Below are 15554 nucleotides of genomic sequence, written 5' to 3'. Positions count from 1 at the left end.
CAACTGAGTTATGTTTCAGGTTTTTACCTGGTTTTGTTACAATTGGGAGAGAAATGAGTTGGTAAATTGGCAAGAGTTCCATTTAGCAGGTATTTATGGAACAATTACTGGACAAAAAAGGCACCACTAGACAGGACTGACCACATAATTTGTAGGACTCAGTGCAAAAAGAAAGTTTCAGGATGCTTGCTCAAAACTTAGTAATTTCAAGATGGAGACAGCAGAGCATTCAACCAAGCATGGGCCCTTCTAAGAGTGTGGCCCTGAATTACAGAACAAGTCATAAGCTCATGAAGCTGGCCCTGCTGCTGGACGATATGAAGTACTTGGATGAATATAACTTTCCTACCTTCAGGAGAAATGGGCAAGGTCCTGCGGGGTGGTGGTGGGGGGTGAGGGGGGATGTACTTACCTGAAAGCTAAGTCAAATGATGGTTTTTAACTAGGGGAATCAGGAAATGTTTATTTAAAAATTAGAATCAGAACAGGACCCATCCTAAATGATACACTGAGTATATATCATGGTGAAAATGGGGAAGTGAAACTATTTTGGACAAGGGCATACAATTGAGTATAAACTTGGGGTAAGAAAAGGACAAGGTGTTCTGGACTGTGTTCTTGTGGAGGAGACAAAAGAGACAGAGTTAAAACTATAGATGTGGATCAAAAACAGAAGTACATGAATGCTAGTACAGTGAGCTTGAATTTCACCTTGTAAGCAAATGGAAGACTTTGAGTAACACGATCACAAGCAGGCTGCAGAGTGAAATGGGAGTAGAGGATGAAGAGAGATAATCAGAGTCCAATGTCTGATTACTAAGTCAGTTGTACTAGTTATCAGAGCTTGGATTAGAGAGACAGCAACAGAAGCAGAAAATAGAATGGTCATGAAAAGCATTGCAAGTGAAGTATTGGTATACACATGAGGAAGCAGAGAAGGTTTAAATCACAATGACTTTATCAAGCAACTCAGCAAAAAAGAAGAAAAAGCAAGGTTCTTGGACATTCCAGAAATCATTCCTTGAAAAAGTAAATGATAACTCTATTAGTAGACTTGGATGTAGGAAATGTGCTGTGCAATAAGAAGGGATTATTTGGTCATAAACTAAAGAATATTGATTTCTAGAAAAAAGGAAGTTAATGATAAAATTTGAGAGCATGGATAGTTCCATTTGTAAGTAGATAAGACCTAAGAAAATATATTTTTAGATTACTATAGCAGGACAATCAAGGATTATGTATGCATGTCATACTGTCTGGTTTGAACATATCCTCAGCAAATTTAGCAACATCTGATTCCACATTACAGGATATATGAAAATAATAATAATGCAACCATCTTTTTGTTTGTTTGTTTTGAATTTTTGAACTCCTCATATTCTTCACACTAAGAAATGTATACAGATCATCTACAAATTACCAGGTGTTAGAAGGCAGAGGCACAGTAGAATGGAGCAGAGGAAGGGTGGAGAGATACAGGAAAAACAGATGATATCCATTCTGAGTGCAGGTTGAGGCACCCAAAGGAAAGAAGAAATACAATGGCCAGAATGTGGAAGCAACCTAGATGTTCGAGAGATGAATGGATAAAGATGTGGTGGATGTACACATGCATTCAGCCATGAAGAGGAGTGAAACTGAGTTATTTGTAAAGATGTGGATGAGCCTTACTACAGAGTGAAGTAAGTCAGAAAAAGAAAAACATATATGGTATATTAGGGCATATATATGGAATCCAGAAAAATGGTACTGATGAAACATTTGCAGGGTAGGAATAGAGACGTAGATCTACAGAACGGACTTGTGGATACAGCAGGGGAAGGAGAGGGTAGGGCAAATTGAGACAGTAGCATTGACATATATATCGCTACCATATATAAAAGAGAGAGCTAGTGGGAAATTGCCGCATTAACACAGGGAGCTCAGTGCTTTGTGATGACCTGATGGGGTGGGGGGTGTGATGGCTGGTGGGAGGAAGGTGCAAGAGGGAAGTATGCATGTATATATGTAAACATACATACAAAATATGTATACATATGGCTGATTTATGTTGCCATACAGCAAAAACTAACACAACATTAAAGCAATTGTCTTTCAACAACAACAACAAAAAAAACAGGTTCATATTCATTCACTCTCTGTATACATTCACATGTTATAGAGTTTGCAACAAATCATTTTGTTACAACTCTTCTGAAGAAAAATATAATTAAATCAAATATTCAGCAATAACAAAACATTTTCTGTTTAAATATTTTATATATTTGCCAATTAGAAAAATATAAAGTGGTAACTCAAAATTAAGAGACTATTGGAATAAGGGCTTAAAAACCTAGTACTTGCAGCTTTGATTTTTTTCCATTTCATAATCTTAAATATATCTTTTTTTAAGCTCAAAATCTCTGTTATATACACTTTTATAACACACTTGAACATTGCAAAACTAAGCCACGTGTATTTTAGGACAAATATTGGGGAAGCTATGTTCAATACCAATATCTATCCCATTAAAACAATGGAAGCATCAGGTAAGTAACAACATTTAGACAGCAAGTCAATATGACTATGAAAGGTCTCCAATAATGAGCAAATTCAGACCAATACTAGTTTGAGTATTTGGCCTTCTTATTGACAAAGGTTGCTTTCAATCACACTGTATCTATTACCATATCAATCATCACTCCAAATGAATACAATGTTATCATTGACAAAGACATCACTTAAGCTGAGAAAGTAAAGATTGTAAATAACAAAATAATGAAAGGTCCGTTGTTAACAGCAAGAAAATGAAAAATACACCTTAAGAATTTATTCATAGGAAAGTAAAGAAATTGAGGACCACCACAAGAACAAAAGCTTGCTTGCTCACAAGGACCTTGAAATAGAGTACACTTAATATCATACTGTTATTTATTAAACTTAATGCAACAGGGTATTTTCTTTGGTATACAAATTAAGACATGGAATTGAACTGATAAAATGATTTACATGCAGGATTAAAATATTGGCAGCTTTATAGAGTGAAATGTCACTTTTTGTCGTACTTTCAAGTTTTACATTTCCTCCTTTGAATCCCTGTCAGCCTTCATGAACAGTGGAGGGTTTAATCAATGCTTGAGGTAGCAATAGTATAACACTGAGTATTTTTCTTGCTAATAATCAAAATAAAGTTAGTAAACATCATAAAATAGAGTGAAACACACATACATTATCATATTACAAATTAAATGATTCCATACTTTAAAAAAATGTGCATTTAAAAGAAGCTTGCATTTCCATTAAATGAGCTGTTTTATAGTTACCCATTTAGCCTAAGGCATTTAGTTTCAACAATAGATTCAAAGATCTGGAAATTTAAAATCTGCAGTTATCACAAATGGAGCCATTTTTTTCTTAATTCAATGATGCAAAGCTGTTGTAGAATCAGACTGTGTGCCTATATGTGTGTGTTTCAATGTTCTTCAAAGATTTGGGTTACTTTGCAGTTTTATTCCAGTGTAACTTCAGTTCAGTTGCTCAGTCCTGTCCAACTCTTCGCAACCCCATGGATTGTACAGCACGCCAGGCTTCCCTGCCCATCACCAACTCCCAGAGCTTACTCAAACTGATGTCCATGCAGGCAGTGATGACATCCAACCACCTCATCCTCTGTCGGCCCGTTCTCCTTCTGCCTTCAATCTTTCCCAGCATCAGGGTCTTTTCTACTGAATCAGTTCTTCACATCAGGTGGCCAAACTATTGAAGTTTCAGCTTCAGCGGTCCTTCCAATGAATATTCAGGACTGATTTCTTTTAGGATTGTTTGGTTGGATCTCCTTGCAGTCCAAGGGACTCTCAAGAGTCTTCTCCAACATACAGTTCAAAAGCATCGATTCTCTGGGGCTCAGCTTCCTTTATAGTCCAACTCTCACATCCATACATGACTACTGGAAAAACAAAACTTCGACTAGATGGACCTTTGTTGGCAAAGTAATGTCTCTGCTTTTCAATATGCTGTCTAGGTTGGTCATAGCTTTTCTTCCAAGGAGCAAGTGTCTTTTAATTTCATGGCTGCAGTCACCATCTGCAATGATTTCGGATCCCCACACCCCCCCCAAAATTTTTCAGTGTAAAGAGACATATCATTAAGATTCCCTTGAATTCAGACAAGTGAAGTAAAAGGTAAAGGGTGGAGTCTCACATAAAGAATGTGAGATTTCTATTTCAGTTAATTTGTTTATAAACCAAAACAATATTCAGGAAACAAAAGAGAGGGAAAGATGGCAAAAAAATGACAAAGGAAATCAAGAGAAAAATTTCAAGCAGATTCACGGGAATGAAGAACCCACATGGAATAGCGAGACACATATCACCATTATGGCAGATCATACAAATGAGTGTGAGGAATGGCTGGACAATTTCATGGTGGGGGTAGGAAGAACCTGCAAAGTGTGGAAGCATAAAGGTCATACGGAAGGGATGTGAGAGGAAAGAGGCTTATAGCAATCTGCCTTCATCAGGCCAATGATTCCTACTCACCTAGAGATTACTTCTCAGATCTATACATTGTCTCAGCTTTCAAGTAAAAAGGAAATACTGTTGCTACTTATGAATGTTTTAAATGACCAGGATGTATTTCTCCTTCAAAGGTTTGGAGAAAATAGTTTAACTAGAAAATAAAACATCCTTTGATTTCAAAATAATTCTTGTAGATTAACTTTTCTTTTTTGTTGCTTATAAATAAAGTCTTAAGTTTAAAATCTTTGTATAATGAGAAAAGAAATGAAAATTAGTAAGCAAGGTTTTTCTTTCCAAATAAAAATTTAATACATGGTTTTCACATAACACAAAGCAGGTAAATATTTAAATAAGCAAGGGAATATAGAACAGTTAACCAATATATGTTATATTTGCAACCTTAGTGATCTATTAAAACATTTTTTCTCTTTTAACTTTTATATTAGAAGCATATCTTTCACAATTAGCACATGTCAACAATTTCATTCTTATTGGCATATATACCTCACCATGCATCTTATGTCCTCCTCACATATCTAGGCCATTGCCTCCTTGAACTGAATTACACAAGGTAGACTGACTTTTGACATTAGTCCTAAAATGGCATTGCTGTTTACACCTTCATTTTTGAACGAAGGTGTATTCTCTTCTCATAGTTACACCTTCATTTTCAAATTGTGAACATTTTACCCTCAATTGTAACCATATTTGCCAATGTATGTCTTTTCATAGACTATTTTGTATAGAGAATTAACATATTACTCCTCTAACCATTGGAACTAGCATCAAACACTGGTCTGAGCCCTTTATTAAATCGCAGTTTGAATCTTGAAAACTTTGATGCCAATGAAAACTTTTGTTATTTCATGAAGCATATTGCCACAGCACTTATGAAAGTTTTAAAAAATCAGAACACCATATTTAATAACTCCTTTTAGAAGGACTAATTCATTTAACTAAAAAAAAAATAGGAAAAATTGGAAAATAAAAGCCTGCAGTGAGGCACATTTTGAAATCCTAACGAGAAGCTGGGATGATCAAATTACCCTACCAGCGTGAAATGGGTATTACACAGACAGATTCTTATCTGATAATAAAATAGAAATAGAAACCAGAAGACACTGAAAGAAGTTTCTAACCAGTGTGAAGGAAGAGACTGCATGTAGAGCCATTTTATTCCCCCCAATGTAAAATAAAGAATTCATGAGAAAGATATTGTTTTAAAAAAAGACATGTTGCTTAAATGTAGGGGAAAAAATTAAAATGAGCTAAAAGATTTAAAAAAAAAAAAAAAGAAAAAGACCTAGACAGGAAAAGAGGCATTCTTTGTAAAGGATTTAGAAAAAAATGTTAAGAGGGGCACCTTATAAAATTCTGATCTTCCCAAGCAATAGGCAGCCAAAAGGGTGAGAGACAAAGAAAACTGAAAGCATTTCTATAGCTCTTACACCTGGATTTCATAAATACCACCTCATCATTAAAGTAAAAAATGCTAATAAAAGTAGAAATAAAGCAATTACGACACAGTAATGATCCAAGGATGGTTTCAGAGAACCAAAAGTTTCTGTTTTCAAATTTATTTCCTCATGGATATCAGAGCTGAAATATTTCAGAAGATCACTGGTTCTAGCCAAAGGCCTCTAGCTAATAGAGTTTTTGTGTCTTTATTTCATAGAAGAAATATGCAAGGACTGCTGCTGCTGCTACTAAATCGCTTCAGTTGTGTCCAACTCTGTGTGACCCCAGAGATGGCAGCCTACCAGGCTCTTCTGTCCCTGGGATTCTCCAGGCAAGAACACTGGAGTGGGTTGCCATTTCCCTCTCCAAGGCATGAGAGTGAAAAGTGAAAGTGAAGTCGCTCAGTCATGTCCAACTTCATGATCCCATAGACTGCAGCCCACCAGGCTCCTCCATCCATGGGATTTTCCAAGCAAGAGTACTGGAGTGGGGTGCCATTGCCTTCTCCGATGCAAGGACTAGGGAATTAAAATAAAATAGTTAAAGCAACAAAAAATAGCTGTTATTTATAGCTAATGTTAATATCCTTAAGATAATAATAGCTAATGCATATACTAATAAATACATGCCATTCAGCTGGCATATTCAAGGGAAAATTACCATATAATTGCTTTATTCAGTTTTTGCCTATCCCAATATCTCTTATTTACAAATTTTTGTCAAGATGTTGTGCATCACTGCTCTTTGGGAATTAAGTTAAACCAGTTTGTGGTGGGTAATATGGCAATTGTAGTTTAATCAGGCCTAATTGTCATTTGAATAATTTTTTCTAGTTTATTTGAGTTCGTATTATTCCATTTTCATCTGAAGAATTTTTGGTACCCCATGAGGATAAAAATGTGCCTATCTCTATGTTCATCTGCCCACTTCAGAAGTGTTTACAGAAGTACTCTACAAGGCAGTTTACATGTGTTATTTGTAAACATCACAAGGATCTTGCAAATAAATGATTACACCCACTTCACATTTGAGGAAATTTAAGCTTATTGATGCAAATGACTTACTTTTGGTCACAAACCCAGTGAGTGGGCCCTGGCTCATATAACTTTGGAGCCCATATTATCTTTACCAGACTATTCAACCTCAAATCATGAGTATCAGTCCTCTTCTGATGATGATTACAGATCTGATGATGCAAGCATATAGAAATACAAGTCGGAGCCTAATGCCTATGAAACCGGAACATAAAAAGAAAATAATAGAGGACTGATTAGAAGTCTATAGATTACTGTACACCATTATAGATGCTTTAAAAATGAAGAGAAAGAAACTGGAAATTACCAAAATATTTTTTTAAGTGAGTTACACAGAGTTACTGACATGGCAAAATATTACATTGTTATATATATACACATTATATATATGTATTAAATATTACATATGGATGTATATGTAATTACATATTTAGATGTATGCATTATACATCTAATTAATATTTAGATTATGGAATATACATTTAACATGTATTATATATATATTTATCCATTTCTTAAAATCCTTACATTTTTTCATTTTCAAGATATGATTTTTGTTTTATGTATTGTGGTTGAGCAAAAAAATGCCCATGTAGATATGACTAATACATTGTAAGAAAAAGAACTTAAAGATCCTACTTTACAAATCTTATACAAGTTATTATACTGTATTCCTAAAAGATGAGAGCTCCCCAATCTCTTAACATCTGATAATTTTCCTTTATATATATAATATAAAACTGAGATATATAATATTAAAAAATACAATATAAAATGTATATATACTATATTACATATATAATATAAAACATAATATGTAAAGATAAAACTTTACATATATATAATATAAAACTAAATTTTATATATGATATAAAACTAACCAGTCCATCCTAAAGGAGATCAGTCCTGAGTGTTCATTGGAAAGACTGATGTTGAAGCTGAAACTCCAATACTTCCGCCGTCAGACGCGAAGAGCTGATTCATTTGAAAAGACCCTGATGCTGGGAAAGATTGAAGGTGGGAGAAGGGGACTACAGAGGATGAGATGGTTGGATGGCATCACTGACTCAATGGACATGAGTTTGGGTAAACTCCAGGAGTTGGTGATGGACAGGGAGGTCTGGTGTGCTGCAGTCCATGGGGTCGCAAAGAGTCGGACACGACAGAGTGACTGAACTGAACTAGAGATAAAACTATATATATATATATATATATATATATACACATACACACATATATATACACACACACATATATATAATATAAAATCGTGTATACAATAAGGAGAGCACATTAAGGAGAAGGTTTCCTTTCCCTGTATGATATTACATCATGGACTACTTTGTGGGGCAATGATTATTTGTCTCCGTATGTTTGATGCAGCTCAGCAAAGGGGATTTGTTCAGGTCACCAGTTTAAGTTCTACCACATTGTATTCTACCAAATTGACAGATAAAAAATTACTTTCTGAACTTTTAGTATTGGGCCAAGCAAGGTATCAGTATGAAACCAAGCAGAGAGAAACCATTTCTGGGGAATGGAGCAAGGAAAACTGAAAGAATGAGAACCATTCTTTGCTAATTTCAGGGTGAATGCCTGAAGTTAAAGTAGTCTCAAGCAGCCTCATTTTCCATGAAAGAAATAGCACACAACTCAGGGGAAAATCCCACCCAGGAAGTCAAGTCATCCACACAGTTCAGATCGTTTCTTTGATGGTTTGCTTTCATGTTTACTCACATGCTTACATTCTGAGCTCAAGAGGAAAAAGACTCATTGGCTTTCTTATTAATTAGTTCAGAATTATACTGAGACCCTGTGATGTACTAGGCACCATGCAAGCTATTAGGGATATCTACATATATCACCTAGTAATTTCATGGAGAGTATAGGAATATTAAGAAGGATAAGAATTCCAAACTTGGGGAAACCTTTATATAACGATGAATTGCTTCTTTAATTATAGATACACTTCGTTTTTTAAAATTGCTTTTAAAAATTACATGTAAATATCATGTTTAGAATAAGGCTTATAGTTAATTTGCTTTTTTTCTAAATATCAGTTCTCAAAACTCAGTTTTTAAACTCTAATTCCCACATTCTCAAATCATTTGCTTAGATTTTAGAAATGTGATTTCTATTAAAGACAACAGGAATAGTGTTTCTTCAAACTCCAACCAGTACTTTGAAAAATTACCTCTATTTAAGTATTACAAGCCTTTCCAGCTGTTGATACTAATGTTTACCAAAAGTTGAATTTGAAAAATGTCCACAGATGTAAACAATTTTATCAGAATTTTCATGATTTTTCTTTGTGCATAAACTACCATGTTGAATCATTTGAAAAGTGTTTCCAAGAAAATTAAATTTTTTCATAGCTTAAAAATTGTTCTTTGCAACACTTAATAATTTTCCTTTAAATAGGAAAAACATATATTTTTATGTATATAAAAACAGCAGCAAATATTAATTTTATAAAATTTAAATATGAAAATATATCAGATATATTTTTAAAATTTATTGCATTTGAAAAACTTTTCCTGAAATTCCATGGAATTCTACATATGATAAAAAAACACACAAGTTATGCAATATTCATGTGACATAGTAGAATCTACTTTGAAGGCAAATTCTGAGTAAGGAGTACCTTTCCCACTTAGAGAGTGAGAGAGTGAAAGTCACTCACTCAAGTCCAACTGTTTGCAACCTAGAATTTTCCAGGCCAGAATACTGGAGTGGATAGCCTTTCCCTTCTCCAGGGGATCTTCCCAACCCAGGGATTGAACCCAGGTCTCCCGCATTGGAGGCGGATTCTTAACCTGCTGAACCACAAGGGAAGCCCAAGAATACTGGAGTAGGTAGCCTATCCCTTCTGCAGCAGATCTTCCCAACCCAGGAATCAAACTGGGGTTTCCTGCATTGCAGGTGGATTCTTTACAAACTGAGCTATCAGGGAAGCCTTTTTCCAGCTTAAGCCTAAGCTTTTTCATAAATGGCAATTAAGATAACATGTTAACATCAAATAATTTCATATGATTATGAAGAAGGACAAATGTTTTATTTGTGCAATTTAAATAATTAATGGTATGCTACTAATCCAAGGTGTCTGTTTTGTTCATTTCCATTTCCTCCTCAAGGCTAACAAAGCAACACTTTCTAAACAAACAATGGATCTAGTTGTATAATTTATTGATAGTAATTTAATAATAACAATTTTGACAGTGTGTATTTGTTTAGTACATTACCATTTGCAAAGCATTTTGTTTTATTCTCAGTTTGTCATTCAGTTCTTTTAAGAACAGCAAATTGCATATGGCTGCAGTCAGGTAATGCGCTGTGACAGATTGATGGAAACAGTGATGCCAAGAATGACACATCCTGGAAGCCACCCTTTCAGGTTCAGCCACCACCTCCCTGCCTTACTCAACCCTCTATCTGCTCCCATGACTTCTACTACTTCCACTACAGTAACCCGTGTGTGTGTGTGCTAAGTCACTTCAGTCTTGTCTGACTCTTTGTGACCCCGTGGACTGTAGCCTGCCAGGCACTTCTGTCTCGGATTCAGTAGGCAAGAATACCGGACTGGGTTACCATGACCTCCTCCAAAGGATCTTCCAGATCCAGTGATGGAACCTGTGTCTCTTACCTCCTCTGCACTGGTAGGTGGATTCTTTGCCACTAGGGTCAACTGGGAATTTCATCGTAATGGATAATCATACATGCTTGGTTAGGTATCTGTCTTCCCAATTACACACACTGTTTCCTGAGTCTAGGCCCTTTATTCTTTTCCTGAGTATCCTGTGTGTTCCAAGCACAAAGTAGGTTTAAAATCTTAATGGAAAATCAATGAGTCCTTAATTTTCAGGCCAGGGAACAAAAGCTAAAGGGAAAACAACTCATGTTTCTAGTATCAGGTTAGTCCTTTAGCTCTAGATGAACTTGAGCTCTGCTTTGCGGTATAAAATTAATTTTATGTAGGAACTGACTTGTTAGGAATTCAATGAATTCAACTAATGTAATAATAATAATAGTAATAAAACAGAAATGGATGAATGTATTGTTGTTGTTCAGTAGCTAAGTCTTATCTGACTCTTTGCAAGGTAGACCACCAGACTCCTCTGTCCATGTAATTTCTCAGGCAAGAAAAACTGAAGTAAGTAGCCATTTCCTTCTCCAGGGGAACTTCCTGACCCAGGGGGTCAAACCTGTGTTTCCTGCATTGGCAGGCAGATTCTTTACCACTAAGCCACCTGGGAAGCCATACATTCTATCAAATAATTATGGTATTTACTGATACCCAATAATTACAGTCTTCAAATTTATACTTACTTAAATCATCAACCCAGGTCATCGCATGATGTGGCATGGTGTAAGGTTTGAGATCAAATTCTTTGGGGTCACAATTTAGTTCTGACATTAATTGCTGGATCTTGGACAAATTTCTTAAACTTCTATGTGTCCCAGTTTTCTTGTCTGTGAAATATGAAAAATAATATTTTCTTCTTCTTCAGATTATTTTTAGGGATTCCTTGAGTTTGGGCTCCAAAATCACTGCAGATGGTGAGTGCAGCCATGCAATTAAAAGATGGTTTCTCCTTGGAAGAAAAGTTATGACCAACCCAGACAGCATATTAAAAAGCAGAGACATTACTTTGCAAACAAAGGTCCATCTAGTCAAAGCTATGGTTTTTCCAGTGCTTATGTATGGATGTGAGAGCTGCACTGTAAAGAAAGCTGAGCTCCAGAGAATTGATGCTTTTGAACTGTATGTTGGAGAAGACTCTTGAGAGTCCCTTGGACTGCAAGGAGATCCAACCAGTCCATCCAAAAGGAAATCAGTCCTGAATATTCATTGGAAGGACTGATGCTGAAGCTGAAACTCCAATACTTTGGCTACCTGCTGCAAAGAACTGACTCATTTGAAAAGACCCTGATGCTGGGAAAGATTGAAGGCAGAAGGAGAAGGGGACAAAAGAGGATGAGATGGTTGGATGGCATCACCGACTCAATGGACATGAGTCTGAGTAAAAACTCAGAGTTGGTGATGGACAAGGAGGCCTGGCAGGCTACAGTCCATGAGATTACAAAGAGTCGGACAGGACTGAGCAAATGAACTGAACTGAACTGAACTGAGTTAGTAACAGAAAACATTATGCAAACTCGAACTTGACAAAAGTAATTTTCAATAAATGTTATCTATTATTATGACTATTTTATATTTATTTTTATCAGTGTCTGAACAGTTTAGAAGGCCTTAAACTTGAACTGGATCTGACTTTTCCAATTAGCTGTAACTAAATACCCTCTGAAAGGCAGCCAGCTCTAATACTGACCTTAGAGAATTTCAATTCAGTTGTTCTTAGTGGCAGGATTTTCTATTCAGAATATTTTTTCTTGTAAAACTGAAGTACAGATTCCTTTCAATAAAAATTTCAGCAAGTTGTGTTTCCATTAATGAGGTAGAGGTGAAGGTGGAGAACTGTGCCTGGTCATAGGTGAATTGTTTATACCCATGTTTCAAACCAACATTAGCTAAGTTCCACTTAGCTTAATTTGAACTATGTCTCTTTTAAAGCACATATTGCTGCTTTAGAATAATACTCAGCTTTCCTCCTTGCCTTGAAATTATCATCTTAACTGAAAAGCAGGTAATGAATAAGGTCACCCTGAATCTACAAGAAAACTGTTCTTTTAAATAGGGGAAAAAATTCTGCATTTCCAAAGTTGTTACTGATAGCTAACTTTATAGCCATAATTCTATTTTCTTGTATCTTTTATTTAAATTTAGTCACATTCTTCTCATTATAAATGTTATCAATAAATGTAAATTCTTTCATCCTTTTTGCTTTTATAATTTTGAAACAATGTACAACATTATTTAACTCAATTTTGTCTTTAAATTGCATGAGTAGTAAATAGTTCAAGGTTAGCAAAAGTTTCCTGGACTAAACATTATATCTTTGCCATATGTCTGTGTTGTATTTTGGAGGACATTAGGGAGGCCTTGTACAATGTAAATATCCCAAATAAAAGCTTTAAAGGAGAACCATTCATCTAGATATTTTGATCTATATCTACATTGCATAAACTAACTGCATTGTCTAAAATATCTGTTTGACTATATGGTTTTCTCACTTATCTAATTATATGACTTTACATAAGCCATCTTAAATGGTGTTGGTCACCTGAGGATATAAAAGGAATTTATTTTAGAGAGAGTAAATAAAAGTACAAGTCTGATATTTCATCAGATGGAGTTTGTCGTAATCATTAAGACAATGAATTAAGTGCACAGGATCCTTTAATGATGAAGAGAATAGAGTGAGTCATTGCCTTTTTTAGTATGATGAATATTTATTCAGAACTGTCAGGAATACTTACTACATACTATGTCATGTTCATTAAACATGTTATACAGCAGTCTGTCAGGGAAGGAATCAAAAGATATGCTAGAGAAAAATATGCTTCACAAGCAAAAGAGGTCATCATTAATTCAAAAGCAGAATACACCATTGAAAACAATATTTTTCTTTCCTGTTCCTCTCCCAGCCCCCAATATTCAAAATTCAATAAAATGGCATCAAATACAAAGTGTCACACTAATAAAATCCTAGATGTTCCCTTGATATATGTCAGAAAATTGGAACAGTGTGGTTACATGCAAATAATCTAAGCCTTTAGTACACATTATTATCAAAAAGAAAAAAATATTCATACAACTTCTATGGCCAGAAAGTAACTAGTAACTAGCCATAATTCACCACTTCATAAATTATATTATCATCAGAAAATGTGTATAGTAATGGAAGAAGAAAAAGGAGGAGAAATGGGAAGGCAAGGAGAAAAGAAAGCATGTACTGTTAAGATCGCTAAAGCAGAACATAGACTGACCTTTCATCACCATCTTTTGGAGAATAAATAATGTGAGGTAGCTTATTTAAAAATTTAAATGAAAAGTAGAAAGCAACTCACTGTCATATGAATTTACATTTTCAAAGCAGTTCTGTTAATTTTGAACGTTTATATCCTGAGCATGATATATTTATAAGTTGCTTGTTTAACCAAGTATGATCTGTATATATTGAAAAGTGATTTCCTTTAGTTTCAGTTTTATCTTTTAACTACTGAAAGGAGATCAGCCCTGGGATTTCTTTGGAAAGACTGATGCTAAAGCTGAAGCTCCAGTACCTTGGCCACCTCATGCGAAGAGTTGACTCACTGGAAAAGACTCTGATACTGGGAGGGATTGGGGGCAGGAGGAGAAGGGGACGACAGAGGATGAGATGGCTGGATGGCATCACGGACTCGATGGACGTGAGTCTGAGTGAATTCCGGGAGTTGATGATGGACAGGGAGGCCTGGCGTGCTGCGATTCATGGGGTCGCAAAGAGTCCGACACGACTGAGCTACTGAACTGAACTGAAGTGAAAGAAAACTATGAATTGTCAGTGGGACATTAAAAAGCAATCAACGGGACTTCTCTAGTGGTCCGGTGGTTAAGACTCCTGACTTCCGGTGCAGGCGGCACAAGTTCAATCCCTAATCAGGGAGAAAAGATCCTGCATCCTGCATCCTACATGCCATATGATGCGGAACCTAGCTAGGCTTTGAGTTATTTGAGTTTTATTTGCTTGCTTGATGTCAGAATGAAATTCCTTGGGGAGGAAAAAGGATATAATCCCTGGGGGGCATAGTTAACAATTCTAGGGACTTTTAGGGTTAAGAGTGTTACATCTGTGAAGAGCTATCTAAGGGAGTTATTACAAAGAATTATTAGTAACAACTCCACTGCTTTCTTCTCAAGGGTTAACCAGTATTTGCTGATTATTTTCTCTTTTCTGTCAAGAATTACTAAGTGTGGAAATTTAGAAGATCTGGATTTATTTAAGGCACCCACTGGTCATAAGAGCATAGACAATTTTTACTAAAGCTCACTTTTCATAATTTGAAAGTTGGGAACAATAATATTTTTCCTACTCTTGAAAATCAACTTCTTAGAGGTTATAGTGATGTAATACATGTGATTAAAAACAGACAAACAAACAAACAAAAAACCACTGGTAAATGATCTACCCGCCAATGCAAGAGATGTAAGAGACCAGGGTTTGATCCCTGGATTGGAAAGATCCCATAAGTATCTTCAAATAAGATAAAATTCTTGTTTAAATAAATGTAGGATGTAGCTGCTTCCTAGGATGAAAGTAAAAATTACTGGAATAAAAACTATTTAAGAAACTGATTTGAAAATGGCAACCCACGCCAGTATTCTTGCCTGGAAAACTCCATGGACAGAGAAGGCTGGCTATAGTCCATTGAGTCACAAAGAGTTGGACATATCTGAGCAGTTGAGCACATGTATAGATTTAATATGTGTCAAAAATCTGCTAGAAAAATGTGCTTCATAAGTAAAAGATATCATTAATTCAAAACAAGATAGTCCATTGGAAACATTGTGTTAATATATTTTTCTGTTTCTAAACCACTACCGTAATTTTTTTTTTTCTTACTTCCCCTGGTATCATTCTCCCCACCTTTCTCTATACAAAGGAAAAATTCTTGTTTTAATAAA

This window comes from Capricornis sumatraensis, chromosome 11 (assembly GCF_032405125.1).
Source record: "Capricornis sumatraensis isolate serow.1 chromosome 11, serow.2, whole genome shotgun sequence".
In the NCBI taxonomy this organism is placed as follows: domain Eukaryota; kingdom Metazoa; phylum Chordata; class Mammalia; order Artiodactyla; family Bovidae; genus Capricornis; species Capricornis sumatraensis.
This window is presented reverse-complemented; position numbering follows the sequence as displayed.